Source organism: Schistocerca americana, chromosome 6 (assembly GCF_021461395.2).
Source record: "Schistocerca americana isolate TAMUIC-IGC-003095 chromosome 6, iqSchAmer2.1, whole genome shotgun sequence".
Lineage (NCBI taxonomy): Eukaryota > Metazoa > Arthropoda > Insecta > Orthoptera > Acrididae > Schistocerca > Schistocerca americana.
This window is the reverse complement of record NC_060124.1, coordinates 79,875,474-79,889,152: the sequence shown is the minus strand read 5'-3', so window position 1 is coordinate 79,889,152 and position 13,679 is coordinate 79,875,474.

Sequence of the window (13,679 nt, the reverse complement as noted above, 5' to 3'; positions counted from 1 at the left end):
GCGACTGATAACCCCAGAAGTTAAGCCGCATAGTGCTCAGAGCCATTTGAAAGTACAGTTTAGAAGAAGTCAGTGGGGAGACTTTCAGTCAGAACGTAGGACTATTGGGATTGTCCAACATATATTGGAAATTATATTGCAGAATGTGTGAAGTTTGATGACATGGATTCTTACTACAATTTATGTCAGTACAGCCAAATCATGTATTTCAGGTAACAGAAAACCGGTGAACACGACATTACTGCACAACGGAAAAAAACCTGTTCTCGTCCACTTTGTAGTAAAGTGCGCAGAACTGATTTCCATTCACAAGGGATATTACTGGTTCAGAAACTGGCATTTCGTGCTACATGTGGTGTAAGTTCGCGAAACTCTTGTCGATCCCCGTTCAGGACTCTGTGAATTCTGACATGGGCTTCTGAATGTATATTTTCTGTAGAGTTGTTCGTTGTTAACAATATGAGCTTATTCCTAATAATTAACAGCTTTCACTCTGTTAATGCGAATTTTCTTTAATCTCGTCTATCGTTGCAAATCTTCGTTTTTTTTAACGGGGTTTTCAACTTCGGGAATAAAAAAAGCCGACCGAAGTGGCCGTGCGGTTAAAGGCGCTGCAGTCTGGAACCGCAAGACCACTACGGTCGCAGGTTCGAATCCTGCCTCGGGCATGGATGTTTGTGATGTCCTTAGGTTAGTTAGGTTTCACTAGTTCTAAGTTCTAGGGGACTAATGACCTTAGCAGTTGAGTCCCATAGTGCTCAGAGCCATTTGAACCATTTTGAATAAAAAACGTCCGCTGGGTCCAGGTCTGGAGAGCACGGAGGATGAGTCAGAACAGTGGTTTCGTTTTTTGTGCAATAGTCACTCACCAGGAGGGATGAATGTGGATGGGAGGGGGGGGGGTGCATTATGGTGACGCAAGAGCCATGAATTGTCTCGCCACATTTCACGCCATTTCCTCCTCCTCACATTTCCTCACAGGTGTCGCAGCAAGTCGCGATAGTACCATCGATTAACGGTTTGTCCCTGTGGCGTGAAACCATGACGAAATTATCCTTCAAAGTCAAAGAAAACTATCATAATGGCTTTGACATTTGACCTGACCTAACGAGCTTTTTTCGGTGTTGGAGAAACTTCCCCGACCCACTGTGAAGACTGAACCTCAGTCTCAACATCATAACTGTAGACCCACGTCTCATCACCAGTTATGATTCTCTTAAGGAACATCTCGTTCTCATTTGCGCGATCCAAAAGTTTTTACCGATTGCGAGGCGAAGGTCTTCCTGATCTTGACTCGTGAGCCGTGGGACGAACTTGGCGTCAACACGAAGCATTCCACGATGTGTCAGGATTTCATGATCCAACTGAATTGTTACATTCTTCTGCACTCTCTCGTACAGTCAGTCTTCGATTGGCACGCAGGAATTCGTTGACTTCCCTGACATGAGCGTCGTCGGGCGTTTTGAACGAGGCTCATCTTTAACTTCCGTTACGCCGTTTTTAAACCGTGAGAGCCAATCGAACACCAAATATGGCTTAAGCACTCATCACCGTAGGCTTCCTACATCATTTGACGTGTCTCTGTAAAGGTTTTCTTGAGTTTCATGCAAAATTGCATGCAGACGCGTTGCTCCTCTAACTCCGCCATTCCGAAATTCGCAAATTGTGCAACACAACGGTCTACTCAATACAGCACTGAACAATAACTAGAAGACATACAAGAATGTAACTTCCGGCAGCTAGACATTAAACACAGGCGTGTGCAGGGATGCCCACCGCATTTCGCTCGAACATACCACTGGCGCGAAATTACGAATGTTCCGGAATTTTTTTGACAGACCTCGTATACAGGGTGTATCAAAACTACACCGGCAAACGTCGAGGGGATATAGATGGTGTCTCGAGGAAATATGGAGAGGAACCCGTGTCCGGAAACGTCATCCACCAACACTATAGGGTGTCGAAGTTACAGGCGTCGGCACCTGCCGCTAGGTGTCTTAGTGCGCGAACCGCACGGACCGCGGGCGGGTCGAGACCTACGGTTTTTTGATATTCAATGACTGTGACTGATTACGACGATTGCCAGTGTAGCAGATGGAGCTAGCTGCTGCATACATGGGCCTTATCTGGTACGAATGCGATGTTCTGTTGCCGTGCTGACTAATGGTGTCGGACACGGGCATCTATCCGCAGTGTATTGTTTCCCAGGACCCTCTATACAATCTCTGTTATTCTGTCGTATAGTATATGGGATGTAACAGACAGAACGGGGACGAACGTCGACTATGCAGCAGACATCGCCGTCACTCCGCTGGAGTGTCCGGCAATCGGCGGCATTACATGAATAACGGCAGAAATCCCGAGACGGCGGCACCTTTATTGATTTAAAGGACAGGAACCATGAATGCAAGGAAACGGGGTGGAACCACACGTGTAGACGCTTTGGCTAGGATCAGACAACAAGATCCAAGGAATGTACATTACCATTTATTCCACTGGTACAAGAAATTAAATACACTTGTACAAAGTGAACAACATGTGAAACAAACGTTGAAAACTAAATGTTCCATTGTGATCGAGATGGTTCTCTTCACGTGTTTAAATTAGTTCACCGGATCTCTGGTACTCCCCCCTCCCCGCCCCCCCCCCCCGGCCCCAAACAATGATTTCACCACTTACGAATTAAATACGGTTATAGCAAGTGCTCAAAATGCCTGCCTCCAGTGTCTCAGCAAGCCTGACATTTTCGTATTATTGACTGCCGCACTCACTCAAACATACCAGGCGTGGTGCGGACAACCACACACGCTGCGGCGTTTCGTGTACAACATTCTTCAGAAGGCCGCATAGGAAGAAGTCCAGCCGGTTGAGGTCAGGCGACCGAGACGGCCACGTTAAAGGGCCACCTCACCGAGCACGGTAGCGCAGTGGTTAAGACGCTGAACTCGCATTCGGGAGGGCAACGGTTCATACCCCCGTCCCGCCATCCTGATTTACGGTTTCCGTGATTTCCCTAAATCGCTCAAGGCAAATACCGGGATGGTTCCATCGAGAGGCCACGGCCGCTCTTCTTCTCCAGCCTTTCTACATATACATCTATGTGATTACTCAGCTGTTCACAATAACATGCCTGGTTGAGGGTCCAATGAACCACGTAATCAGAGTTGGTGCTCCGTCTCCAATGACCTCGTTGTAGACGTGACGTTAAACACTAATCTCCTCCTACCCCTTCAAGGCCATCTTGACCGACCAATCCAGCGATCCCCAAAGCTGCGTCCGACAACTCGACTGAGGTGTATGGGTGCCCCCTCGTGCTGGAGCCAAAAACCGTCGACGGACCTTCTCCAGTAATTTCCGCAGCACTTAGCTGATGGGCGTTGTATAGCTGTCGCCAGTGAGTCGAGGGAGAAGCATGTAGGGGCCAGCAAAGTAATCGTGGACCATGCAGCCCACACGTTGATAGCGAACTTTTACTGGTGACCTTGTTCGTGGGTGGCGTGGCGGGTCGCTTCCACACCCTCACAGCTGAAGGACGCCTCCTCTGTGAACAACACACACGCAGCGTAATACGGCTGCTTAGCCCACGCTGCAGGAATCACTGCCCGAACGCCACACACGGAGCAAATTCGTCGGCCAACAGCGGCTGTGCCTTCTGGAGATGGAATGGATGCCTTCCCTCGTAATGCAGCACCCGCCAAACCGCTGAGCTGGAGCTTTGTATTGCGTGTGCCGCGGATGGATCTGCCTCGAACCTCTCTAGTACGTTCTCCCCAAATCGTGATCCGCGTGCGCTTCGCGCGCGACCTCTGTCGTGTCGACGCCCTGCGGAACCACCCGCTTCACCAAGACTTCGATGGATGGCCGCAAAGATGAAGTGATGCGGCTGATGCCTGTTGCGATATCATTGCCCATAGATGCGGGAGCGCTGCGTGCCCATTAGTTTTCGCCTCAGCATAAACGCAACACATGTCGAGGCATTCGGCCCAGGTGAACGCCGTCAAGATGTGGCTTTCCAGCACGTGACGAACTACGACTAAGCGCTGTGTTGCTGCTGCATATGTTTGCCGTTCCCCTCCGCCGTCACCGCTGTTTGCGGTCACTACAGTGTTGGTGTGATAGGTGTGGCCGCGTTCAGTGCCATCTAACGCCCAGGCTGCTGTTGTCACGTACATTGCGAGGCATTCTGTTCGCGTACAAAGTCATGCCCGTTGCCGGCGGAAGACCTAGCAAAATATGCCGGAGCCTATAACCTGAACGCTGTGTAGCGTCGCTGGATGACGCTTCCGGGAGTTCCTACCCTCATTTAGTTCGTCAAGACACCTTCTTCAACTCCTCGAAGTTTGTCGGTGTAATTATGAAACACGTGGAATCAGTCAGCTCATACAACTACCTTGGTCTAACAGTGCGTAAGGTTAGCAAATCGAACAATTATGTACGCTCACCAGTAGGGGAAGAAGTTGGCAGACTTCAGTTCATTTCTAGGATACTGGAAAAATGTCGTCATGCTAAAAGGAGACCACGAAGCACTCGTGCAACATATCCTAGAATACTCGTCAAGTGTATGGAAACTATACCAAATAGGACTACCAGAGGGTACAGTCTTACAAAGAAAGAGAGCAGGGATGCCCAGGTTGATTTAAACCATGGGAGAGAGTAACTGCTGGACAAACTGAAGTGGCAGAAGATAGACGTTAGTTATACCGTGAAACCCTAAAAACAATTTTTCGAGTGTACTACATTCCGTCTTACGGACTGCGAGGACTAGATTAGACTTACATTGGGCACGTAGGTGTTTTCCCGCGTTCCACACTTGAAATGCAATGGGGAGAAGGTATAAAGGGGTTTTCACACGTTCAACATATATTCAAATGTTCAAATGTGTGTGAATTCCTAAGGGACCAAACTGCTGAGGTCATCGATCCCTAGACTTACACACTACTTAAAGTAACTTATGCTAAGAACGACACACACACCCATGTCAGAGGGAGGACTCCAATATTTATTGACAATACTAATTTGCCAAACCTTCGATATACTGGAGCGACCTGACATTATGCCCTTTCGAAGGAACCACAGAAATTGTCAGCTCACAACGGCACTTCACGAGGTTAAAATGTCGAGCGCCCACAACAAAGCGTTTGCTGCAGTTGTATTAGCAACAGCTTGCAAGCAACAGAAAACAACGAAAATGGGCCCGAGAGCAATTAAACAAATGGAGCGACTGCTCACGTATTAATTTACTGACTGAAATCAGAACCATGTCCCCGAAGGCTTTCTCTAATTATTGTTCGATGAGTCCTGTATCACACGGGAACTCGTTAGTGTTGATACGAGATGAAACAGTGAAGCAAATTACGTTAATGAGAGAGGAAATCGCAGTCGACAGAATATTAGGGGCAACATCGAGATATATGGTGACAGGCAGGTCATTCTAATGCTCGAAGTTCAGTTCTGTAATATTGGCAAACACAATTAGCAAAATTCTGTGCAAACCTGTGAAGCAATTACGAGGCGTGTGAGAAAAGTAATGAGTCGGACAACACTGCGAGCGATTAGGCAACGCTGTGCAGTTCCGCTTGTGTAGACCGGCGTGTTCACCCCTTCCTGGGTCTCAGTCCGAGTTTCAGCCCGTACAGCCATCACATGATTTTTAAGAGAGCATGAGTGAAGTAGTGTTCTCTTGTGTGTTACGAAAATTGAACAACGTGATTTAGAGCAACGTTCAACCAAATTTTGTGTAAAACGTGGAGAATCCGCGAATGTGACCTTTGACAAGTTGAAACAGACTCATGGGAAACATTCCTTACCAAGAACATAAGTTTTTCGCTGGAAGAAATTAATTTGGAACGCAGAGAAGACATAGAAGCTCAACCTCGCCCAGGGAAACCCTCAACTTCAAAAAGCAACGGAAACGTCGTGCGTGTGCGTGTTCTTTTGAGATCAGATCGACGTTTAAAGATAAGGGTGATAGATGATCTGTTTAACACTTTCATCGTACATGAAATTTTGACCGAAGTATTGCGCACATGAAAGGTTTGTGCCAAAATGGTGCCGAAAACCCTCACAGCTGAGCAAGAGGACAATTTAAGAAACGTGACTCTGTTCACCTGGCTGAGTCCTTGTGACCTTTTTCTTTTCCTGAAATTGAAAATTGTCTTGAAAGGAGGCCATTTTGGGACTCTGGAGAACATTCAAAGGAATGTGACCGACATATTAAATACCCTACAAGGTGAAGCCTTAATGTGCTGCTACCAAGACTGGGAACAACGACTCCATCGGTGTACAGCTGGCGAAGGAAAGTCCTATCAAGGGGACAGTATCGTTGTTCGAAAAAGTAAAAGAAAATAAAAACTGTGGTGGAGAAAAAGTCAGTCTGATTACTTTTCTCACATACCTCGTATATCTGCCGGGCAAGGACCTGAGCAGGCAATTAACGTAAACATTTTTTTTTTTACGCTATGAAATAATTTGGTGAAGTTGATATGCATCCGCAGACCTCTTACTACGCATTGCAGATATATGACGTATTTTTCCAAATGGGAGCGTTCTTTGAAACTGCTATGTAATACATCAAACTATACAATATTTTTACACTACTGGCCATTAAAATTGCTACACCAAGAAGAAATGCAGATGATAAACGGGTATTCATTGGACAAATATATTATACTAGAACTGACATGTGATTACATTTTCACGCAATTTGGGTGCGTAGATCCTGAGAAATCAGTACCCAGAACAACCACCTCTGGCCTTAATAACGGCGTTGATACGCCTGGGCGTTGAGTCAAACAGAGCTTGGATGGCGTTTACAGGTACAGCTGCTCATGCAGCTTCAACACGATACCACAGTTCAAGAGTAGTGACTGGCGTATTGTGACGAGCCAGTTGCTCGGCCACCATTGACCAGACGTTTTCAGTTGGTGAGAGATCTGGAGAATGTGCTGCCCATGACAACAGTCCAACATTTTCTGTATCCAGAAAGGCCCGTACACGACCTGCAACATGCGGTCGTGCATTATCCTACTGAAATGTAGGGTTTCGCAGGGATCGAATGAAGGGTAGAGCCACGTGTCGTAAAACATCTGAAATGTAACGTCCACTGTTCAAAGTGCCGTCAATGCGAACAAGAGGTGACCGAGATGTGTAACTAATGGCACCCCATACCATCACGCCGGGTGATACGCCAGTATGGCGATGACAAATACACGCTTCCAATGTGCGTTCACCGCGATGTCGCCAAACACGGATGCGACCATTATGAAGCTGTAAAGAGAGCCTGGATTCATCCGAAAAAATTGACGTTTTGCCATTCGGGCACCCAGGTTTGTCGTTGAGTACACCATCGCAGGCGCTCCTGTCTGTGATGCAGCGTCAAGGGTAACCGCAGCCATGGTCTCCGAGCTGATAGTCCACGCTGCTGCAAGCGCCGTCGAACTGTTCGTGCAGATGGTTGTTGTCTTGCAAACATCCCCATCAGTAGACTCAGGGATAGCCATGCCGATAAGATGCCTGTCATCTCGACTGCTAGTGATACGAGGCCGTTGAGATCCAGAACGGTGTTCCGTATTACCCTCCTGAAGCCACCGATTCCATATTCTGCCAACAGTCACTGGATCTCGACCAACGCGAGCAGCAATGTCGCGATACGATAAACCGCAATCGCGATAGGCTACAATCCGTCCTTTGTCAAAGTCGGAAACGTGATGGTACGCATTTCTCCTCCTTACACGAGGCATCACAACAACGTTTCACCAGGCAACGCCGATCAACTGCTGTTTGAGTATGAGAAATCGGTTGGAAACTTTCCTCATGTCAGCACGTTGTAGGTGTCGCCACCGGCGCCAGCCTTGTATGAATGCTCTGAAAAGCTTATCATTTGCATATCACAGCATCTTCTTCCTGTCAGTTAAATTTCGCGTCTGTAGCACGTCATCTTCGTGGTGTAGCAATTTTAATGGCCAGTCGTGTAAATTAATGAAGTAAGTAGTGTCATAGGGTGTAACCTCCCCACAAAAATTTAAAAGACAATATTTAATAGAAATGAGAGCCTAGAAGCAATATCGTCCCCACAGAAATATTTAAATAAAATATAATAATAAATGGGAGCCAAGCGTAACCTCCCTAGCAATTAAATTTAATGACAATAAAAATGAGAACCGCAATCTGACTCAAATATAAGTTCCTCACAAAAAAATTAAAGTCCATTCAGTGATAAGAAAATCTCAGTGATAATGATAACTCAATTAAACCGAAATATCGGTCTTTGGCCCTGTGCAAAAAAAATCAGAATTAAATTCTTACCTCAGTATAACTCCATGTCAAATTTCTGCTCTTATTGTTGGCCACGGCTTGGAGGAACTGCATTGCAAGTAATATATTTTTTTTTGAAATTTAACTGAAACTTTACTTTAAAGGAAATGGAAGGAAATCGTTGGTTCAATTAAATGGTTCTTTTGTAAAAATTGCTTTGAAATGAAAATTATTATTGGGGCACTTGTTGAAAATTAATTACAATAAATAAACTTTACATTATCTGATGACTACCTTAATTAACAATATACCTCATTCAGCATCTTGACCAGAATGCCATGTCGACGCTCGCCGACTCCTCACACACACAACTGCACTCGACTGCTACTACCGACATACTGCACTGCTCACAGACTGCCCACTGACAGACTGCTCGCAACTGTACTGCACGACTACTACTAGCGTACTGCTCGCAACACTCGCGCGGTCAAGCGCAGACTAACCACGATAAATGGCTCTCTGGTCAAAGATTTTATCATGCTTCACCATCGCTGCTACGTTACATACGTGTTTCAAGGGACGTTGACCATCCTAAAATGGTATATTCAGTGGTTACCCTTCCATAGGCCTATAACGATTCTTTTGTGTTAAAACACTCCTTAAAAACTGAATGTAAGGTATAATATACACAATGGAGAATTTAAAGAAATAAACAGTGAACACTAACGCCGCGTGGTTGATTCCCGAAGCCCTGCCAGCATCTGAATGGAGAACACTGTCAAACCGTCAATACTTGAACTCACACATTCAGTGTGTACTGACAATACTGAGAATATTTTGAGGGCCATTAATACTCTTCGTCAGTATTTACATTATTGACAATACGGGCAATATATAGACAATTTGACAATATTATCGAATGCTTGAGGGCCCCTTAATGTGTGGTACAGTGGAAAGTACCCAATGGCGTGCACTTCATAATATGGACGCAGATGTAGCCGGTGGTAATCTTACAAGAGCAAAGGATCGTCATTTTCGATCGAATGATTTGTCAGTCGCGGGGCAGCTGCCGAAATTTGTACGAGCAGGGAGGAGGGGCCGGGGGAGGAAGCGAAAGGTTCGACGCGCCTGCCGGACGGCTATTCGGCGGTGTCGCCGGGTGCTCCATCGCTTTCATTCGGGTAGGCGACGCTGCACTGCGCAGTCGCCAACCAAAGGCGTCCGCTCGGCGCCTGGGCTGACAGACCGTTTCCGACAGAGCAGACATTACTGTGATCGGTCACCGCTGAATATTTCAGGAGCTGCCGTCAGCACCGGCAAGGCAGCGCCTTGCTGCCCGGATCCAGACACCGGGGCTGGCTGCAGGCGGAGCGGCGCTCAACGTCGATCTTCAGCGTCCTGGCGGCATCGGGAACAGGAGGGACATCAGCGCCACTGGTAGCCTATTATGCAGGAAAATGTAACTCCGTCCTGGGTTGAGGAGCGTGGGACAGCGGCAAGAATTGACATTGTTTTATTAGGCAACTAGTTTTGACGTTCGGATCATGTCATCTTCAGGCCTGTCGCATGAATGTCACCGAGTACCACTCGTGCAAATATAAGACAAGGCACAATACTCGTTTCTGGTTCCGTAGCTATCTGAACTTCACGAGCTCATTCTCATGCGCATAAAGTTCGGATGTCTACGGAACCAGATGGAAAATGGAAATGAGCGTTTGGCGTCATTGGTCGGGAGGCCCCTTACGGGGCAGGTCAAGCGGCCTTGGTGCAGGTCTTATTACATTCGACGCCACATTGGGCGACCTGCGCGCCGGATGGGGATGAGACGATGATGAAGACAACACAACACCCAGACCCTGAGCGGAGAAAATCCCCGACCCAGCCGGGAATCGAACCCCGGCCCCTTAAGACGGCAGTACGTCAGGCTGACCATTCTTTTTTTTTTATCTCATTTTGTTCGTTTTCGCTCGTTGCATCTGCACGGGGCAGATGTCGCAGGACACCCGTTTCATTTCGTGTTGATCAATTAACTCACTTTTCTTTATTTTTTTATTTTATTTTTTATTACAGAGGGCAGCTGACACACTGACCGAACACGCTGAGCTACCGTGCCGACTTCTTTTTTCTTATTTACTCCTTTTATTTTTTTTAATGAAGGGGAGGCAACAGCGACTATCGGGGCGGACACGGAACCAGATACAAGTATAGGAGCCTTGTCTTACACGTGCACCAGTGGTACTTGGTGTCATTCATGTGACAGGTCTGAAGATGACGTGATCCGAACGTCAAAACTGGTTTCCTAATAAAACAATGTCAATTGTCGGTATAGTGTTGTTAGATTTCATCGACCAGCCGCTGTCCCAGGCTCCTAAATCCGGGACGGAGCTACATTTTCCTGTACAATAGGCTAAATCTTCCGGTATGTTTCTCTCAGCTTTGATGATTCCGAATGTGTACCTTGTGCATGGTTAACCCATTTTTACAATATTTATTATTTAATGCTACATGTATGAAGTGTACCGAACAGTCACTGCTGTGAATACAGATATTTAAAATGCTCTTTTCGTATAAGAGAAAAACTGAAATGTAATATTACATGGCTATGGAAATGTATACCCAGAACTTGCTTGGTAGTTTTTAAAATTTTAAATGTAATCAGTTAAGAACTCGGTACCAATGTCTTCAAATATGAGTCTTATGCAGTACAAGCTGTGACTATTTGTTAGTTTTGGCCCTTATATAGGTACTTGTAAAAGTGGTGTTTATTTTTTAATCATAGGCGGGTACATGAGGAAATGTGGTATTTTTATTGTATAGAGGAACACAAATACCCTACTGGCCACTAAAATTGCTACACCACGAAGATGACGTGCGGCAGACGCGAAATTTAACCGACAGGAAGAAGATGCTGTGATATGCAAATGATTAGCTTTTCAGAGCATTCACACAAGGTTGGCGCCGGTGGTGACACCTACAACATGCTGACATGAGAAAAGTTTCCAACCGATTTCTCGAACACAAACAGCAGTTGACCGGCGTTGCCTGGTGAAACGTTCTTGTGATGCCTCGTGTACGAAAGAGAAATGCGCACCATCACGTTTCCAACTTTGATAAAGGACGTATTGTAGCCTATAGCGATTGCGGTTTATCGTATCGCGACATTGCTGCTCGCGTTGGTCGAGATCCAATGACTTTTAGCAGAATATGGAATCGGTGGGTTCAGGAGGGTAATACGGAACGCCGTGCTGGGTCCCAACGGCCTCGTACCACTAGCAGTTGAGATGACAGGCATCTTATCTGCATGGCTGTAACGGATCGTGCAGCCACGTCTCGATCCCTGAGTCAACAGTTGGGGACGTTTGCAAGACAACAACCATCTGCACGAACAGTTCGACGACGTTTGCAGTAGCATGGACTATCAGCTCGGAGACCACGGCTACGGTTACCCTTGACGCTGCATCACAGACAGGAGCGCCTGCGATGGTGTACTCAATGACGAACCTGGGTGCCCGAACGACAAAACGTCATTTTTTCGGATGAATCCAGGTTCTGTTTACAGCATCATGATGGTCGCATCCGTTTTTGGCGACATCGCGGTGAACGCACATTGGAAGCGTGTATTCGTCATCGCCATTCTGGCGTATCACCCGGCGTGATGGTATGGAGTGCCATTGGTGACACGTCTCGGTCACCTCTCGCTCGCATTGACACACTTTGAACAGTGGACGTTATATTTCAGATGTGTTACAACCCGTGGCTCTCCTATTCATTCGATCCCTGCGAAACTCTACATTTCAGCAGGATAATGCACGACCGCATGTTGCAGGTCCTGTAGGGGCCTTTCTGGATACAGAAAATGTTCGACTGCTGCCCTGGCCAGCACACTCTCCAGATCTGTTACCAATTGAAAACGTCTGGTCAATGGTGGCCGAGCAACTGGCTCACCACAATACGCCAGTCACTACTCTTGATGAACTGTGGTATCGTGTTGAAGCTGCATGGGCAGCTGCACCTGTACACGCCATCCAAGCTCAATGCCCGGGCGTATCAAGGCCGTTATTACGGCCAGAGGTGGTTGTTCTGGGTACTGATTTATCAGGATCTATGCACCCAAATTGCGTGAAAATGTAAGCACATGTCAGTTCTAGTATATTTGTCCACTGAATACCCGTTAATCATCTGCATTTATTCTGGGCGTAGCAATTTAAATGGCCAGTAGTGTATATAACTTCATGTTACAGTGAGACGAACTTTTATTAATAGTTTCATCTAACATTTTACGAGTACCTGTTTTGCATACTTCATGATAGCTTTGTCGCTTGCTGAGTTGAGGAAAAAAATGTATTCTTTGAAGGTTTGGTTTCTTGTGCAGGTACCCTTACAATGACCAATTCGCTATTGCAGTTGCGTATGTATGTTTTTGATAACGACGTATAAATACATCACAAATATCCCTCCACTCTTTTCCAACTGCGGAAAAAACTCAAGAATCCCAAAATTTTAACAGTAACTGCTCGACTGCAGCTTTCGACTGCGGGAAGAAATGCAATTACACACACCAAAAAAAGTTATGCATCACACCGGTTCCCAGAATTCCTGAAGGTAGACGTTGCTGTGGATATTGTATCACAGACACAATCCCTTCGACTGTTCAGAGATGTCACTAAATCCGCCCAAAGATGTAAATAACCAAACATGAGCAGCGCCTGTAAACGGAGGGAGTCCGACAGCCGATCAGTTCCAGTCATTCCACCAGGAAGGAGGTACATGACTCGTGTTGTCTGTTGTTCAACCATGCCTAGACAGTCAATACCGCGGTTCGATCGCGTCCGCATTGTTACTTTGTGCCAGGAAGGGCTCTCAACAAGGGAAGTGTCCGGGCGTCTCGGAGTGAACCAAAGCGACGTTGTTGGGACATGGAGGAGTGGTAGAGAGACAGGAACTGTCGCTGACATGCCTCGCTCAGGCCGCCCAAGGGACTGCAGTGGATGACCGCAACCTAGGCATTATGTCTTGGAGGAACCCGGATATCAACGCCACCATGTTGAATAATGCTTTTCGTGCAGCCACAGGACATCGTGTTACGACTCAAACTGTGCGCAATGGGCTGCACGGTGCGCAATTTCACTCCCGACGTCCATGGTGAAGTCCATCATTGCAACCACGAAACCATGCAGCGCGGTACAGATGGGCCCAACAACATGCCGAATGGACCACTTAGGACTGGCGTCATGTTCAGTTCACCAATGAGTGTCGCATATGCCTTCAGCCAGACAATCTTCGGAGACGTGTTTGCAGGCAACCCGGTCAGGCTGAACGCCTTAGACACAGTGCCCAGCGAGTGCAGCAAGGTGGAAGTTCCCTGCTGTTTTGAGGTGGCATTATGAGGGGCCGACGCACGCCGCTGGCGGTCATGGAAAGCGCCG